Source organism: Petromyzon marinus, unplaced genomic scaffold (assembly GCF_048934315.1).
Source record: "Petromyzon marinus isolate PM22_M1 ecotype Great Lakes invasive population unplaced genomic scaffold, UKy_Petmar_22M1.pri1.0 PM_G_Scaffold_27, whole genome shotgun sequence".
NCBI lineage: Eukaryota > Metazoa > Chordata > Hyperoartia > Petromyzontiformes > Petromyzontidae > Petromyzon > Petromyzon marinus.
The window spans coordinates 2,368,924-2,383,379 of record NW_027422839.1 but is presented as its reverse complement, the minus strand read 5'-3'; the positions used below and the strand labels follow the sequence as shown (position 1 = coordinate 2,383,379).

At 51.7% G+C, this 14,456-nt stretch overlaps 1 long non-coding RNA gene across 2 annotated transcripts; it reads right to left on the bottom strand.

The window, feature by feature from the left end:
* Positions 1 to 3,910: 3,910 nt before the first annotated feature.
* Positions 3,911 to 13,142, bottom strand: LOC142913944 (uncharacterized). 2 transcript variants are annotated; one of them, XR_012934989.1, is made up of 4 exons: positions 12,990 to 13,142; positions 8,510 to 8,641; positions 7,987 to 8,179; positions 3,911 to 5,568 (listed from the first exon to the last, which is right to left on the bottom strand). It is a non-coding gene; the product is annotated as an uncharacterized LOC142913944 (long non-coding RNA). The 2 variants fall into 2 exon arrangements; XR_012934988.1 differs by lacking the exon at positions 3,911 to 5,568 and having other exon boundaries at positions 7,825 to 8,179; positions 12,990 to 13,141.
* Positions 13,143 to 14,456: the final 1,314 nt, after the last annotated feature.

Here is a 14,456-nt window from a genome sequence, read left to right as displayed (position 1 = left end):
ACAATCAATTAAGAACTGAAATGGTTTATCAAATCTTTCCAATGATTGCTAAGATAGAATCCATCTTCTCGGTTGAAATTGTCTCTGTGCTTGTATATGTGGATAGCCTCATGAACGAATCTCTCATGGAAGCCAGATGGCTTACAAAGAACCTCCGTCTTGGAAAAGTCAATGGCATGTGAGCCTACTGAATTAGAACAATGATCTGCTACGGCCGAGGTGTTGGTCCTACCGTGTTTAAGGTCTGCTTTATGTTCACGAATGCGGTCCGAGACATGGCGTTTGGTTTCTCCAATGTAACTACTACCACAGAGGCAACTTAGTTTGTAGACACCAGGGTATTGTATGTCCGGAATCACATCTTTTACAGACAGAACCAGATCACGGATTTTATGTAATGTGTTGAAACGGACCTGGATCTTGTGTTTATTCAAGATTTTGGAGATCTTTTTTGTGATCCCAGCAATGTAGGGTAAAGTGATGGTTTTGAAAGGCTCCTCAAGAGGGTTCTTCTTCATGGTTTGAGTGATAGCTTTGCGGATTGTATAGTCGGAGTAACCATTAGCCCTAAGAGCTTGGTGTACGTGCTTGAGTTCACTGCTTATGTGTTCCTGGTCGGATATGCATTGGGCTCTATGATACAGAGTCTTGATGAGAGAATTCTTCTGTGATGGATGGTGGTGGGAATCCGGTTTCAGATAAGCATCCGTATGGGTAGCTTTCCTGTAGACAGAGTGGCTCATTGAACCATCAGGTCTCTTTTTAATTAGGACATCCAAAAAAGGTATCTTGCCATCTATTTCGACTTCCATGGTAAATCTGATGGCTGGGTGTATGGAATTGATGTGGTCGAAGAATTGGTCTAGAGCAGGCCGGCCATGTGGCCAGATGACAAAAGTGTCATCCACGTACCTCTTCCATAAGGTTGGGCGCAGAGTGGCAGTCCACGTTGTTGCTGAGTTCACGCACCCAAGGGAGGGGGCAATGGAAAATGAATCTAAATCAACTTAAACTCCATCCCCGCTCTGTGACGTCACCACTCAGCATGACCTCAACGGCATGAAGTGCCAGCGGGAGGTGTAACTCGCTAGTGACGTCATGTCACCAAGGTATTCACGCTCCCCCAACCCCGTCCACAGCGCTCTTGAGCGTGACGTCACCTCCGCTTGGGTCACTGCCGATATCAATCCAGTGGCAATCCTTATTTGGGCAAAGCTACGCCCAGTGACTGCGGTTCATTAACATAATGTATCCGTTGAAGCCGTCGGGTTCAGCAGCCACGCCCCATCCCTCGACATATGGCCAGTTAACATTAACATAATTTATTCAGTTACGGAGCCGCTCTTTACGGGAGGGGCGTGTCTCTTACCCCGGAAGTGACGTTATGTTACCTGCTTACACGCGTGACGTCACGAGGTAACAGGAGGCTGCCGATCCACGCTTGCACTGAAATCCGAGGTGAGAAATTCTCATGGTGGTGGTGGTTGTTGTTGTTGTTTACCAAGGTAGAGCCTCTCTCTCTCGTAGGGATGTCAGTTGAGTAGCAGCGAGCATGGGAATCGATGTCCAGGTTGGAACTTTACAACGCGGGGCCTAGCCACGCGGGGCCTTGCCTCCTGCCCTCGCCTGATTGCATTTACTTTAATTATCTCGCTTAAGTTTAATTTGTCTTCACCCGGCTCGTCACTTTGTAACTTTGTTTTATTGTAAATATTCACGCAGTTTTTATTTTCGTTCTTTTGTTACCAGGCCAAGCCCGCTTGAGCTGCTATACCGCTCTTGTTATCAGAAGCGACCTGCCCACAACAACACAAGGTGAGGCTTTGTCAACGTGTGTGAATGTTTTGACTTAAAACTTTCGTGACTGCAGGAATTAATATTCCTGGTTTATTCGGTAAAGTCACGTAGATAGAAAATAAAATAATACAAATAAATGAAAAATATTTTTTTTCATAATAAAGGTTTTTGGGTTAGATCGCGTTTATTTATAAATGTGTCGTAACCCTCCACCACCCGACACGGCCAATCAGCAAAAAAAGTGTCACGTTGACAAAAGACAAATAATTCACTACTTCAGCCCACCGGTGTGTTGAAGAGTTAATCCACATTTACAGTTTGAGTACGACGTTTCGCTCGTAAATACATCTAGCATCATCAAGCAATTCGCCAGAATGATGATGCTGGATGTATTTACGAGCGAAACGTCGTACTCAAACTGTAAATGTGGATTAACTCTTCAACACACCGGTGGGCTGAAGTAGTGAATTATTTGTCTTTTGTCAACGTGACACTTTTTTTGCTGATTGGCCATGTCGGGTGGTGGAGGGTTACGACACATTTATAAATAAACGCGATCTAACCCAAAAACCTTTATTATGAATAATATTGGTCGCGAAAGCCTACGTGTAAAAATAATTTTTTTTAAATAAAGCAATAAACCCACGACGTTTCGATCGCAACACAAGTGGTCTTTATTTATTAAATTTAATGTTATCTTTATTTTCTATCTACGTGACTTTACTGAAAGAACAAACAATACGTGTGTCAATGTATCTATCGGTCAAAGACGCTAAGCGCGTGCCGCTGTTGACTCTGAATGTGTGGAGGGGAACACCTTCACCACGGGGAGAGAGAGACAGAGACACGGATAGCCTCGGCTATGTTGATTGATCCTCAATTCATTACTTGGTGGAGTGAGGAAGAATTAATGCTGAGCAGATGAAGGTGGCCAGGCATGGTTCTGGTCACACCACCACCTGTTTACTCATGGCAGTGTGTGACAGTGTCAAATTTGTGTTTGAAGTAAAGTCTATTAACTCTGTTGAACACGAGGATATATAAAAACAATAGACGTCATGTCACCAAGGTATTCAACCCTCCCCCGTCCACCACGCTCTTGAGCGTGACGTCACCTCCGCTTGGGTCACCGCCGATATCGTTCCAGTGGCAATCCTTATTTGGGCAAAGCTACGCCCAGTGACTGGTGGCTCATTAACATAATGTGTTCGTTAAAGCCGTCGCGAGTTTATTGCGACGGGTTCAGCGCCCACGCCCCCATCCCTCCACATATGGGCCGGCCTCATTAACATAATTTATTCAGTGGGAGAGCCGGGGGGAAGTGACGTCATACTATGTCATACTACCTGCTGCCACCTGCGCTCTTGCATTGAAATCCGAGGTGAGAAATTCTCATCGTTGTAGTGGTGGTGGTCGTTTTGGTGGTTGTTGTTTACCAAGGTAGAGCCTCTCTCTCTCGTAGGGATGTCAGTTGAGTAGCTCCTCCCCCCTCACTCTATCTCTCCTCCCTGGCTTCTCCCCCCTCTCTTACCTACGTAGCCTCTTGTCACGGCAACCCTTTTGCCCACTTCAGCAATTGTCTCTTGCTGTGGCTGTCCCACCTGATGACGGACGCTTGTCGTGTTGCTAACGAAACGTCACGTGATTTAATTTATTTTATTTTCTACCTACCCACGTGATGACTTTACCGAAAGACCCAAAGAGCGGCCGTCAATCTTGACTTCAAGTCAAGATTTGACGGCCACTGCGTGGCGCGCTTTCAGATGCGCTCCAGCAGCCGTCTGGAACGCTCTTCCTTCTGACATTCATTAAGTCGCTGGAGCTATGCGCTTTTGAATGAAGATTTGACTACGGAACTACCTATCGTACCCTTTGGTTCTTTCGGTAAAAAAAACAAAAAAAAAATAGATCACGACGTTCCGATCGCAGCAACAAGCGACCGTCTTCACAGTCACTTTACCGGAAGAACCAAAGAGCGTGGATCCCTGCAGTCACGAAAGCTTCAAATCAGGATTGACGACTTTGTGTGTTCAGTTTGTCGTCCTTCCCCAGCACCTCCGATGAGCACGGTTGGCTACGTACGGCGCGTAAGAAGTTCAACGTACGTACGCAATGAGGGGGTGCTTCTTTTATTCACACGCGGCACAGCGCGGGCCAACCTCATCTTCTCATTCTGAGCGCGGCGTCTCCGCCGGCCACACGCACGGTCGGTCACGCGGCGCCGTTCCACCCGTCCGCTCTCGGCTTCGCCGCTGGCCGGCGGCGTGCCGGGAAGGGCGGCGACGGAACCCCCGCAGGAGATCTTCCGCGCGCGGCCGCACGACGGAGAGAGACGACGGCGAGCGGCGACGCAGCCCGGGACCCAAGGCTCCACGCGCGAGCCCCGAGTCCTCCTCCGCCCACCGCTTCTGTCGCCGCAAGGTGCGGCTAGGCTCCGCCTCTGGCCACGCCCTATCGCGGAACCTTCCAGAGGGTTCCCGGCGAGCCCCGCCCATTTACCCTTGGCCTAGATACCTCTCCCTTTCGGATTGGATGTTGCTTTAGCGGTGCCTGTACCCGTGCTTCCGTTTTCTAACCAACAGGTGTCATCATGTCATTACATCACCCCCCCCCACCCCCCCCCGTAATAAAAAAACATGTAGCCTTCCTGGCTAATATCTTGTTTGGTTCTTTCGGTAAAGTCACCACGTAGAATGAGAATAAAATAATACAATAAAACAATAAAATTCTCACGACGTTTCGGCCACAACACAAGTGGCCTTCTTCAGGTGAAAGGAACAAACCTGTCGGGACGACAGAGCTACAATAAATGACGGAGCTTCAATAATGAAGCTCTGAAGAAGGCCACCTGCGTTGTGGCCGAAACGTCGTGAGAATTTTATTGTTTTATTTTATTATTTTATTCTCATTCTACGCGGTGACTTTACTGAAAGAACCAAAGAAGATGAATCCTTACAGTCACGAAAGGTTTAAATCGAAATTTTCCTGGCTAATACTCAAATAACAGGTAAGTGCGCCCATGTGCAGGATAACAACAACAACAATATCTATAAAAGCAGGACTCCAGTTATTTTCCTTAAAAAGGCAGAACAATCCGCAGGAACAACACCTAAAGACGAGGGAACAAGGAGCGAAGGGAACATTTACGAAAGGGAACAAGACTTAGGAAAACGAACAGAACAGAACTGAACAACAACCACAACCTCTCCGCCATTCCCGACCAATACCCAGAATATGGAATCAACGGAATCGCAAGCATTTGGACCGAGTTAACCTCGACCAGAACTGAACAACAACAACAACAACCACAACCTCTCCGCCATTCCCCGACCAATACCCAGAATATGGAATCAACGGAATCGCAAGCATTTGGACCGAGTTAACCTCGGCCAGAACTGAACAACAACAACAACCACAACCTCTCCGCCATTCCCGAGCAAATACCCAGAATCAGGAATCAACAGAATCGCAAGCGTTTGGACCGAGTTCGCGACGCCGAGTTCCGTTGACGGGGGACGGGTCTTCCGCCCCTGCTCGGGCGGTGCGCGTGCCACGAGAACGGCCGGAGACACACGGGGTGCAACGCAGGAGGCACGGGTGCAGCAGGAGGCACGGGTGCAGCAGGAGGCACGGGTGCAGCAGGCTCGGCGGCAGCAGCCACCTCCCTCGGTCCCGGCGAGGCTTCGATGCGACGGGCGGCACGGCGCGATCCTTCCGACGCACGCCGTCTGAACGCACACGCCATCCCCGGCTCGCCGGACGCACTGGACGCTGGCGGACCAATTTTCGGAGACAGGGGAAGAGGCAATCCGTGGCAGGACAAACGGCTTCGGCCGAGACGGACGGACGAACCAACGGCGAAGGCCCAGCCGGAAACGCGCAAACTGCGGCCGCTTAACCTCGGCCACTTCCACGGGCTCTTGCCGGGGGGCTGATGCAGCTTAGGGGACGTAACCAACCGGCACCCGCAGGCAACGTAACCATGCTCCGTCACCGATGGGCCATGCTAGCACGTGATCCCGTTTCCCCGCAATACGTTCATTACTCTTTGGTTCTATTCGGTAAAGTCATGTATTTTTACCTACATGGTGACTTTACCGAATAGAACCAAAGAGTATGGATCCTTGCAGTCACGAAAGCTTCAAATCTAGAATACGTTCATTGTTTCGCCCGTCTTTGGCGGCGTTAAATTTTGCCGCCTCCCGAGCCGTGGAAATGCATTGCGGGGTAATTTTCACATGCTCTGGGCAACTTGGATTTCCCCTTAGCCAGTGGCAAACCCAATTGGGCATCTACAGGGGGTACATTCTGCCTCCCATACATGAGAAAAAATGGTGAAAATCCCGTGGAAGTATGAGGGGCCATCCTATATGCAGCTAGTACACTCGGAACATGCAAATCCCAGTCCGTTTGCGCCGCGTCAATCGCCTGACAGAGCATGGAGGTCAGAGTTCTATTCAGGCGCTCCACCATCCCATCTGTCTGGGGGTGGTACGGCGACGTTTTAATTATCTTAGCACCTAAAGCGTCGCAAACCTCGCGCAGCAGTTTAGATGAGAAATTCAAAATTATCCTGTATCTAAATCACAACAGTGTTTGTGTTCATCATCAAGTGCAGCAAACGATTTTCATCCACAGACGTCACTTATGCTCAGACGGCCTAAGCACAGCTCAATGGGGAACCAAATGAAGACGTGTATTTGTTATTGTGGCCATGCACTCTAAACTACGGACCACACAGTAAACCGCTGTGGTCTGCGCCCCTTCAACGCAGGAGAAATATCAAAACTAAACCACCTCTCTCCTGAAGCCCTCTCGCGAAGACCAGCAAGCCTCAGCGTCGGCATTTAGCTGCTGAGCACATCGCTGGTGCCGTCGCGCGCGAGAATGGAATTTCGGAATTGCTCGGATTTCGCACGATTCAGGAAAAATGACCCAAACACTCTCAGAAAGATCCTCAAAACTCGGGACGGACGGCAGCCAGGCGCGGTTCGTCCACCAGGGGGCGACAGGGGCGCTGACGAATGTAACTCCGGCCCCACGGGGTTCAAATTTGAGTGCGACAGCCACCGCAGTTGCCACAGCTCATCTGCAACGCGTCGTGAGACAAAGGCAAAGGCGCAGCTATGCAACGTGTCGCTTGTGCTACGGCCCCCCGGGTGGGACGGACCTCCAACAGACGATGCTGCGGTGAGCTCCTCTCGAGGGGCATCTGGGCCCTACACTTCCAAGCTATCCATCTGCTTGTTGAAATAGGCGAGAGTGCCCACACTTTACCCCACCACCACCACACGTGCGTCCTGACGATCGACTGCCCATTATGACTGCTTTGACTGCGATCACACCACAGACGCTTTCCAAAAGATCACGGCCGTGCGTCGTTTCTTCGGTATTGACGAGCAAAGCGAGCGGACGATACTGCGTCGCGAGGCAGTGAACCCCTTTCACCTTGCCTCGGCTGTGAAGCCCTTCCGTTTGATTTAATCTCGCACGACCTGAGGAATGCGAAATTAATTTCAGATTTGTTTCCACGAGGAACACATCGGTGGTGGTGGTGGTGGAGGGGTTTGTGATGCCGGCTGTCCAGGATTATAACTCATGCTGGGCGACCACTACGACACTGACGTTTAATGGCCAAAACAATAAACATTTGATATAAAATACCCAACATGATATATGGGTGGTTGAGTGTCTGGGTGAGTGGGTGGGTGGGTAAGTTGTTGGGTGAGTGGGTGGGTGGATGAGTGAATGGGTGGATGAGTCAGTGGGTGAGTCGCCGGGTGAGTTGGTGAGCGGACAAGTGAGTGGCTAGATGAGGATGCTAATCTATGGGTCTCTTTGTGAATCTACCCCTTACAAATTTGTCCTCCTTCCGTACCCCTCACATCATCTCCCACGTGGCAAGTCCGATAAGACTCGATCTATAATCTCAATGGCATTTTTATGTGTATATCCCTCTGATCTCTCCGGCCTTGCCCCATCCCTCCCCCATCGTCCCTGCCTCTCCCCCCCATCTCCCCCGCCTCTCTATCCCTCCTCTCTCTGTCTCTCCTCTCTGTGTCTCTCGCTCTGCCTTCGACCTGTCTCTCTCCACCCACCCCTCCCGCGACTTTCCTTCTGGCCCCCTCTCGCTCCCACCTGGCCCTGTCCGCGTCCTGCCTCTGCTCCTCCCTCTTGCCCTCGGCCCACCTCACTGCACGCTCTCCCCTCTGGGCGTCTTGATGTCCGTCATCTCTCCCTTCTTGCTCTTCCGTAATTTGAGGCTCCTCCTCTCTGCCCTGACTTCTTTTCCCTCCTCGCTCTCCTCTCCCTTCCCGCTCCATCGGAGCTCTTCGGTCGCTCTCCTCGTTCCCGAGCGACGGTGGCCGTGCGGGGAGCAAACCTGTAACGTCACAACCATCACCGCCGTCAGCATCACCTCTAACACCGTCACCAACGCCATCAGCGTCACCAACGCCATCACCTCCAACACCGTCACCTCCGTCAGCACCATCAACAACAACAAGCGGCAGGCTACGTGCATATTCTTTGGATCTTTCGGTAAAGTCACGTAGATAAGTGACTTACCGTAAGACCCAAAGAATATGAATTCCTGCAGTCACAAAAGCTCTAAGTCACGGCTATAAGTGCACTTGAAGGTCACGTGAAGTGTCGAACGCCTGGTGCTGGCAGGAGGTCAAGGGACAGACCCAGGTGCCACGGGTCGACTCACTGAGCCTGCTGCCGCTCCTCTGCACTCCGTTGTTGCAGGAGGGCGACTGCCTCAAACTGCCCAGTAGCAGCGTCCTTCACGAGCCTCCTCCACTGACTCTGAAGATGGTCCACACAAACTCCACTCACTCATCTGTAGAACAGGGGGAGATCACACAAACTCCACTCACTCATCTGTAGAACAGGGGGAGATCACACAAACTCCACTCACTCATCTGTAGGACAGGGGGAGATCACACAAACTCCACTCACTCACTCACTTTGTAGAACAGATTGAGATCATACAAACTCCACTCACTCAATCTGTAGAACAGGGGGAGATTATACAAACTCCATTCACTCACTCTGTAGAACAGGGGGAGATCACACAAACTCCACTCACTCATCTGTAGAACAGGGGGAGATCACACAAACTCCACTCACTCATCTGTAGAATAGGGGGAGATCACACAAACTCCACTCACTCATCTGTAGGACAGGGGGAGATCACACAAACTCCACTCATCTGTAGAACAGGGGGAGATCACACAATCTCCACTCACTCATCTGTAGAACAGGGGGAGATCACACAAACTCCAGTCACTCATCTGCAGAACAGGGGGAGATCACACAAACTCCACTCACTCATCTGTAGAACAGGGGGAGATCACACAAACTCCACGCACTCATCTGAAGAACAGGGGGAGATCACACAAACTCCACTCACTCATCTGTAGAACAGGGGGAGATCACACAAACTCCACTCACTCATCTGTAGAACAGGGGGAGATCACACAAACTCCACTCACTCTGTAGAACAGGGGGAGATCACACAAACTCCACTCACTCACTCTGTAGAACAGGGGGAGATCACACAAACTCCACTCACTCATCTGTAGACCAGGGGGAGATCACACAAACTCCACTCACTCATCTGTAGAACAGGGGGAGATCACACAAACTCCACTCACTCATCTGTAGAACAGGGGGAGATCACACAAACTCCAGTCACTCATCTGTAGAACAGGGGGAGATCACACAAACTCCACTCACTCATCTGTAGGACAGGGGGAGATCACACAAACTCCACTCACTCACTCACTTTGTAGAACAGATTGAGATCATACAAACTCCACTCACTCAATCTGTAGAACAGGGGGAGATTATACAAACTCCATTCACTCACTCTGTAGAACAGGGGGAGATCACACAAACTCCACTCACTCATCTGTAGAACAGGGGGAGATCACACAAACTCCACTCACTCATCTGTAGAATAGGGGGAGATCACACAAACTCCACTCACTCATCTGTAGGACAGGGGGAGATCACACAAACTCCACTCATCTGTAGAACAGGGGGAGATCACACAATCTCCACTCACTCATCTGTAGAACAGGGGGAGATCACACAAACTCCAGTCACTCATCTGCAGAACAGGGGGAGATCACACAAACTCCACTCACTCATCTGTAGAACAGGGGGAGATCACACAAACTCCACGCACTCATCTGAAGAACAGGGGGAGATCACACAAACTCCACTCACTCATCTGTAGAACAGGGGGAGATCACACAAACTCCACTCACTCATCTGTAGAACAGGGGGAGATCACACAAACTCCACTCACTCTGTAGAACAGGGGGAGATCACACAAACTCCACTCACTCACTCTGTAGAACAGGGGGAGATCACACAAACTCCACTCACTCATCTGTAGACCAGGGGGAGATCACACAAACTCCACTCACTCATCTGTAGAACAGGGGGAGATCACACAAACTCCACTCACTCATCTGTAGAACAGGGGGAGATCACACAAACTCCAGTCACTCATCTGTAGAACAGGGGGAGATCACACAAACTCCACTCACTCATCTGTAGGACAGGGGGAGATCACACAAACTCCACTCACTCACTCACTTTGTAGAACAGATTGAGATCATACAAACTCCACTCACTCAATCTGTAGAACAGGGGGAGATTATACAAACTCCATTCACTCACTCTGTAGAACAGGGGGAGATCACACAAACTCCACTCACTCATCTGTAGAACAGGGGGAGATCACACAAACTCCACTCACTCATCTGTAGAATAGGGGGAGATCACACAAACTCCACTCACTCATCTGTAGGACAGGGGGAGATCACACAAACTCCACTCATCTGTAGAACAGGGGGAGATCACACAATCTCCACTCACTCATCTGTAGAACAGGGGGAGATCACACAAACTCCAGTCACTCATCTGCAGAACAGGGGGAGATCACACAAACTCCACTCACTCATCTGTAGAACAGGGGGAGATCACACAAACTCCACGCACTCATCTGAAGAACAGGGGGAGATCACACAAACTCCACTCACTCATCTGTAGAACAGGGGGAGATCACACAAACTCCACTCACTCATCTGTAGAACAGGGGGAGATCACACAAACTCCACTCACTCTGTAGAACAGGGGGAGATCACACAAACTCCACTCACTCACTCTGTAGAACAGGGGGAGATCACACAAACTCCAGTCACTCATCTGTAGAACAGGGGGAGATCACACAAACTCCACTCACTCACTCTGCAGAACAGGGCGAGATCACACAAACTCCACTCACTCACTCTGTAGAACAGGGGGAGATCACACAAACTCCAGTCACTCATCTGTAGAACAGGGGGAGATCACACAAACTCCACTCACTCATCTGTAGAGCAGGGGGAGATCATACAAACTCCATTCACTCATCTGTAGAACAGGGGGGGATCATACAAACTCCACTCACTCATCTGTAGAACAGGGGGAGATCATACAAACTCCATTCACTCATCTATAGAACAGGGGGAGATCATACAAACTCCACTCACTCATCTGTAGAACAGGGGGAGATCACACAAACTCCACTCACTCACTCTGTAGAACAGGGGGAGATCACACAAACTCCACTCACTCACTCTGTAGAACAGGGGGAGATCACACAAACTCCACTCACTCACTCTGTAGAACAGGGGGAGATCACACAAACTCCACTCACTCTGTAGAACAGGGGGAGATCACACAAACTCCACTCTGTATAACAGGGGGAGATCACACAAACTCCACTCACTCACTCTGTAGAACAGGGGGAGAATCACACAAACTCCACTCACTCATCTGTAGAACAGGGGGAGATCACACAAACTCCACTCACATCAGCTAAGCCACGGATTATTAAATGTGAATTATAACTATCATTTGCATTATCAGCTGCTGTGTTGACCAACTATTCGAGCGAAACCATCAATAAAACGCAGACACACACCACACACACAGTCACACACCACAACAACAACAACAACCGCCATTCGCCACTAAGTGGCGGTGACGTCACCACGACGCTTGTGCCAGGCTATGTGCACCCTGAGGCCACGTGAAGTGTCGAATGCCCGCTGGCAGGAGGTCACGGGGCAGACCCACACACAGTCACACACCACACACAGTCAGACACACACCACACACACACCACACACAGTCACACACCACACACACACAGTCACACACCACACACACACAGTCACACACACCACAGACACATCACACACACCACACACACCACAGAAACATCACACACAGTTACACACCACATACACAGTCACACATCACACACACACCACACACAGTCACACACCACACAGAGTCACACACCACACACAGTCACACACACCACAGACACATCACACACACCACACACACACAGTCACACGCCACACACACAGTCACACACACCACACACACAGTCACACACCACACACACAGTCACACACATCACACACACACCACAGACACATCACACATACACACCACACACACACCACACACAGTCACACACCACACACACAGTCACACATCACACACACACCACAGACACATCACACACACACACCACACACACACCACACACACAGTCACATCACACACACCACACACACCACACACACAGACACCACACACACACCACACAGTCACACACACCACACACACAGTCACACACACACCCCACACATACACCACACACACACACACCACACACACACCACACACAGACACCACACACTCACAGACACCACACACACACCACACACACACCACACACACAGACCACACACACACACACCACACACACACACACCACACACACAGTCACACACACACCACACACACACCACACACACACACCACACACACATCACACACACACCACAGACACACCACACACACACCACACACTACACACACACCACACACACACACCACACACAGTCACACACACCACACACAGTCACACACACCACACACACACCACACACACACACCACACACACAGTCACACACACACCACACACACACCCACACACCACACACACACCACACACATCACACCACACACACCACACACACAGTCACCGACCAGTTCTAGGCCCGCCCCAGGCTCTATCCACGTGGGTGACCCACTCGGCCCCCACACTCACCCCCAGCGAGGCGTCTTTGTCCTTGGGTGTGCACACGTGGAACGGCGCCTCTACTGCTGCTGTTGTTGTTTCTGCTGTTGTTGTTATCGTTGCTGTTACACATCCCAGCGGGTTGATTGTCTCACGTGTCACGTGCCCTTCAAGACTCGCGGGACATCTTCCGGAAGACTCTTCCGGCCGTCTTAAGCATGGCGCGGGACATCTTCCGGAAGACTCTTCCGGCCGTCTCAAGCGTGGCGCGGGACATCTTCCGGAAGACTCTTCCGGCCAGTCTCAAGCGTGGCGCGGGACATCTTCCGGAAGACTCTTCCGGCCAGTCTCAAGCGTGGCGCGGGACATCTTCCGGAAGACTCTTCCGGCCGTTTCACGCGTGGCGCGGGACATCTTCCGGAAGACTCTTCCGGCCAGTCTCAAGCGTGGCGCGGGACATCTTCCGGAAGACTCTGCCGGCCGTCTCAAGCGTGGCGCGGAACATCTTCCGGAAGACTCTTCCGGCCGTCTCACGCGTGGTGAGCGACATCTTCCGGAAGAATCTTCCGGCCCGTCTCAAGCAGTGGCGCGGGACATCTTCCGGAAGACTCTTCCGCCCTGCGAATGCGTCACGTGATCACAGCCGCGCGCAGTCGCCTGTCCGTGTTAGCGGCACGAAACGTCGGACCTCCTGCACTCACTCCACACGAGGACATTGTTTAGTGTATAAACACACCACGACGGTGAGTGGGTGGGTGGGGGGGTGAGGGGGTGAGTGAGGGGGTGAGGGGGTGAGTGAGGGGGTGACTGAGGGGGTTGGTGAGGGGGTGAGTGAGGGGGTTGGTGAGGGGGTGAGTGAGGGGATGAGTGAGGGGGTGACTGAGGGGGTTGGTGAGGGGGTGAGTGAGGGGGTTGGTGAGGGGGTGAGTGAGGGGGTTGGTGAGGGGGTGAGTGAGTGAGGGGATTGGTGAGGGGGTGAGTGAGGGGGTGAGTGAGTGAGGGGGTGACTGAGGGGGTTGGTGAGGGGGTGAGTGAGGGGGTTGGTGAGGGGGTGAGTGAGTGAGGGGATTGGTGAGGGGGTGAGTGAGGGGGTGAGTGAGGGGGTGAGTAAGGGGGTTGGTGAGGGGGTGAGTGAGTGAGGGGATTGGTGAGGGGGTGAGTGAGGGGGTGAGGGGGTTGGTGAAGGGGTGAGTGAGTGAGGGGGTGAGTGAGTGAGGGGGTGAGTGAGGGGGTTGGTGAGGGGGTGAGTGAGGGGGTGGGTGAGGGGGTGAGTGAGGGGGTGAGTGAGGGGGTTGGTGAGGGGATGAGTGAGGGGGTGAGTGGGTGAGGGGGTAGGTGAGTGAGGGGGTTGGTGAGGGGGTGAGTGAGTGAGGGGGTTGGTGAGGGGGTGAGTGAGGGGATGAGGGGGTGAGTGAGTGAGGGGGTTGGTGAGGGGGTGAGTGAGGGGGTGAGTGAGGGGGTTGGTGAGGGGGTGAGTGAGGGGGTGAGTGAGGGGGT